General features: G+C 46.0%; 1 pseudogene; it reads left to right on the forward strand.

The window, feature by feature from the left end:
• Positions 1 to 357: 357 nt before the first annotated feature.
• Positions 358 to 1,011, forward strand: LOC119328096 (annotated as a pseudogene).
• The last annotated feature ends 4,262 nt before the right edge of the window (positions 1,012 to 5,273 follow it).

A 5,273-nucleotide genomic window follows, 5' to 3' on the forward strand; every position in this document is an offset into this window, starting at 1 on the left:
CTGAGACTTGAACTCTAATGGGCTGGCTGCGAACTCCCGCGCCTTGCCAATTGAGCTAAGCTCTGTTCTCAAATAGTGTCACTAGATTCTTCTTCTAGTGTTTGCTTTCCATGATTCTACTACTATTCCAAAGCAGAAGGGTAATAATAATACATACAAAGTTGCCACGCGTGGAGGGACAAATATCCTAGAGTGGCATGCATGGACCCGTACTAGCGCTCGCCAACACCATGTGGGCCCGGTGCTACCTGTCCAGGGGCCGCCGCTCCTTCCACCACCGGCGGCCTTCCACGCTATAAAACTTGACGCGCGCGCAGCGCGCGCACGGTCAGAATTCAGACACACACAACCGCTCCAGCCGAAGCTCCTAGCCGCCAGCAACGCCATGCGTTCTTCGGCAACCCTCCTGCACCGCAGCATGGCCGTCACAGCCGGCCCCGGCGAACCATCTTCGTCGCCTTCCTCGCTGCCGCCGCCTCATCCGGAGCAGCAGCAGACGGGGCCAGTGACGCCGGTCGACTCGGACATGGCTATCATCTTGGCGTCTCTGCTCTGCGCTCTCGTCTGCGTCCTCGGCCTCGCCCTTGTCTCCCGATGCGCATGCCGACGCCGACGCTCCAGCTCCACTTCCTCCTCCAGCCCACCCCGGAAGGGCCTCAAGAAGAAGGCCATCGACGCGCTCCCCAGGGTCTCCTTCGCCGCGGCCGGCGCACAGTCATCATCATCATCAGTGGCGGCATGCTCGTCGCCGTTGGAGTGCGCGATATGCCTCGCGGAGTTCACCGACGGAGAGAGTGTGCGCGTGCTCCCGCACTGCAGCCACAACTTCCACGTGGCCTGCGTCGACGCCTGGCTCCGCACGTGCGCCACATGCCCCTCCTGCCGCACCCCCATCGTCGCCACACCAGCTCAGCAGCTGGTGGCGCCAACGATGGTTGTGGTGGTGGTTGCGGGAGGTGCTGCGAGGTGGCAGCGCCGGCTGGTGGTGGGGATAGCACGTTCTTGCTGTAGCTTTGATCCTACACATTTTCGATTGTTTCTGTTAGTTACTCCTACTTTTTGGGCAAAAAAGTCCGTACTGTTATTGCACCTTCAGTACACTCGTCCACCTTTCTTTTTTATCTACCAGGTGATTGTCAATCCAATGTATTTTGTCACGTTAATTTTTGTGGCCCCTCTATGAAGTAAGACTTGAAGTGTTTAACATTTTACTTAGGCCATGATCGCAAGCTCTGCAGACCGTACCCCTATACTTAACAAATGGCAGCTCCTTTTTTTTTGCGATGAAAATGGCAGCTCCTTCTAGGTGATCATCCTCTAACAAATCATTGAAGGTTGGTAGAATAAGAATAGTTACGATTAATTTTGCTAATATGAACATCAGCGGGAAATCCATTGTCCTTTTTTATTTGTTTTGTGTGCTCCAGTATACTCTCAGACCGCATCTAATGAAGCTTTTAGGGCCAGTTCTTTTGATGGCTTAAAACATAAGCCGCCTCCTCAACAGTTTTTTCATAAGTCGCCTCCCTCATTCATTGGGGTTTCTGAACTAGTTATGAGATTAGTAATCTAGAAGTCTCAACAAATTTTAAAAAACGGCTTATTTTTTAGGATGGAAAGAGGCAGCTTGTTTTTTAAGCCGCCTAAAAGAACTGGCCCTCAAGTGGAATCAATTCGCCATTGATTGAAGCACAACATGATAGGGGCTCAAGTGATGGAGATGGAGCGCGGGTGAAAGACAATTCATCATCAGCGTACCTTGGTTGCCATTCAAGTTTATTTGATCGCTGGTATGAAGTTTTTGTGAACCACAAAGTCCTATATCTTATGGATGTGCTAAAACTCAGTCGACTGAGTTTTTGCGAAGTCTCAGTCGAGTCCATTGTCAGATTCGCGCTTTAACTTCTGTCTTTTGTACGTTCGAGTCGCTCGCACAAGTCGCTGGAACATGTATTGTCGTTTCTACCTGGGCTTTGTTCTTTTCTTTCTTTTTCTTCACTCTGGGCCTTAGGTACGTGTTGGTCTGTGCTTTATTTGAACTTGTCTAGCGAATCTCACTGTTTAAACGTGTTCGGCTTGTGGGCTTTTTTTCTTTTCCTTTTCCTTTTTCATTTCTGTTCCATATGGCCTGAGCTGTTTCTTTCTATTGCCAAAAGGCTGATTTTTATTTTCACATTTTCTTGTTTCTTTTCTATTTACTTGTGTGTTCTATTTTTTGTTTGTCTTTTATCTTTTGAAACCTTTTTACTTTCTAATAGTGTGACTCTTGCTAGCTTTCTTTTTCATGATTCGCTAATTCTCACTCGAATATGAATTAGTTGGGTCTCAGTCGATTCGGTAGCCATAAGACCTTGACGCAAAGATTCGTGCAGGGTATCATTTTTCATGTTTGTTAAAGTTGACACACGGACATGCCGTATGCAATGGATGGTAGACTTTTTATTCCGTGAGAGAGTAATCAATACGACAAGCCTCTTTCGTGGCTTATGCTCTTTTATCTTTCTTTTTTATTTGCGGCGTTGGAGTTACGAGGGATGCACACAGACCTTTTGCTCTTGTACGAGCGGTCAGTGTTTACTGAAGCATTTGAAATTGGTATTGTTTTTTTCATCTTCTTTGTTTTTCTTGCCTCATGTTTCTATTTTTATTTTAATCATTTTTCCTGGTTTTTAGTTTCTACTGCTTGTTTTATTTTCCCTCTCTTTTTAGGAAATACAGCATAATAGTATATTAATTATTTTATTTATTACGCATTACCCTTTTTGTTCAAATAATAATGCTTTTTCATTTTTGTCTTTCTGTCGCATCATTTTGTTCTTTCTATTTTTCTACTTCTTTTTAAGTTATAATTGTAATTATTCTTCTTGATTAAAGCATTGTTTACCAAGTTTTAGGTGTGGAAGAAGTATGAAAGTAGTGGATCATGGTATTCCTCCACCTTTTCCCTCTCTTCCTCCGGATGTGGTTTTTCTCACGTCAAACCGCATGGGGGGGGGGGGATGTGATACGTACCCCATGTTTGTCACTAGGTGCGGAACTATGAGTGTCGGCTTCAAGTGTAACTTCTGGTGTTTTGTTGGGGGATTAGAAGTGGCGAGTTGTATCTCTGCCACTAGGTGTGCAACTGCAATCGCATGTGTGTCTGTGGATGGGGGTGGGGAGTGCGCAATTGCATGTCTGCCACAAGGCACAAACTGCAACCGTCGCCCTCGAATGCAACTGCATGTCTTCAAGGCGACATCAACTTAGTTGTGTTTTGTGGGGAGGGTTAGTCGCATGTCTTCCAATAGGCATGCAACTGCATGTGCCGCCTTCGACTAGAACTAAAACTTGGTTTTGTATGTGAGTGGCGGGACGGGGAGGCAGTTGCATGTGTACACTAGGCATGCAACTGCAAGTGTAGCGCCCCGACCGCAACTGTAGTTGCATGTGTACACTAGACATGCAACTGCAAGTATCAGCCCCAGCTGCAACTGCATGTCTTCCAGCACGACTGCAACTGAACTTTGTTTTGTTGGGGAGCTGTGGGAGAGTGGGGGAGCAGTTGCATATGTACACCAGGCATGCAACTCCAAGTGTCGGGCCCCGGCTGCAATTGCATGTCTTCCATCATGACTGCAACTGAACTTTGTTTCGTTGGAAGGCGCCGGGAGGGGGAGTAGTTGCACATGTACACTAGGCATGCAATTGCAAGTGTCGCCCCCACTGCAGCTACATGTCTTCCATCACGCCCACAATTAAACTTGTTTTTGTCGGAGGATGGTGAGAGAGGGACTGGGGCAGTTGCACGCGTGCACTTGGCATGCAACTGCAAGTGTCGCGCCCGACTACAATTGCATGCCTTCCATCACGACCGCAATTGCACATTGTTTTGTTAGAAGACGGTGGGAGACGACGGGGGCAGTTGCACGTGTACACTAGGCATGCAACAACAAGTGTGCTCCCTAACTGCAATTGCATGTCTTTCATCACACCCGCAACTAAGATTTGTTTTCTTAGATGGAGGTAGGAGAGGGGGCAATTGCATGTCTGGCACTAGACATGCAACTACAAGTGTAGCCCTCAACTGCAAATGCATGCCCCCCTAAACAAATGCTACTGGCCTTTGTTTTGTCTGATGGGGGCATGAAAGAGGGGAGTTGCATGTTTGTCACTAGGCATGCAACTACACGTCTAGCGCATCGACTGCAACTGCATGTCCCCTAATGCGGATGCAACTAGGATTTGTTTTGTAAAATGGAGGCAGGAGATGGGGTAGTTGCAAGTGTATGTTAGACATGCAACTATAATTGTGACGCCTAGCTGCAGCTGCATGTCTACCCACCCAACTGCAACTCACCTTTGTTTGTCGAGGGGCGGTGGGGAAGGGGGCAGTTTCATGTCTGGTACTAGCATGCAACCGCAAGTATCACCACCAATTACAATTGTGTGCCTACCCATCCGACTAAAGCGACCTTTGTTTTATCGAAGGGCAGTGAGAGATGGGGGAGAGATGCATGTCTCACACTAGGCATGCAACTGTAGTTATGGCCCTCGATTGCAGCTGCATGTATGGCAACTAGTATTAGAGATACATTAATTTTTTTTGTATTTCTGTGTGAGTCTTCCCGCATTAGGAATTGGATGTCTTCCATCACGCCTATGTTTGCCACTAGGCATACAATCGCAAGTGTTGCCTGTACTGCAAATTGGTGGTGTTTTACGGGGGTGCTGCCACTAGGAGGGGGCCAACCATCGTATCATTGTCTTATTTTTTTTTGTTTTTTTCATGATTTACATTTAATGCATTTTTTGTAAATACATGGTGAACATTTCCGTAAAACACATGATAATTATTTTATTTAAATACGCGATGGACACTTCTATATTATGCGGTAAAAATCAGATAAATGCGTGATGAACATTTCATAATATACAATGAACATTTTTAAGAATACACGATCAATATTTTTGTATAAATACAAGATGATACAAATATAGGATGACCATTTAAATACATGAAAACACAAACAATTTTAATTTCACACTATATAGATTGCTTCTCATTTTAAAAATTAATTTTCGCAAAAAAAGGGAGCAAGCCCGACAAAAAGAGGACACAAGCTAAGAAACATAACCCAACAGGAGCAGACCCAGCCCAAATAGAAAACCAGCCACGCACCTAAAACAGAAAGACAAACGATGTAGTACTATGTACGTGAGGATCAGTCGTAACATCTGATTGTATACGTGCTTACGTCCGTCGACTGCGACTTCATCAAGTCTTAGTCGAC

The sequence above is a fragment of the Triticum dicoccoides genome, chromosome 7A, assembly GCF_002162155.2.
Source record: "Triticum dicoccoides isolate Atlit2015 ecotype Zavitan chromosome 7A, WEW_v2.0, whole genome shotgun sequence".
In the NCBI taxonomy this organism is placed as follows: Eukaryota; Viridiplantae; Streptophyta; class Magnoliopsida; order Poales; family Poaceae; genus Triticum; species Triticum dicoccoides.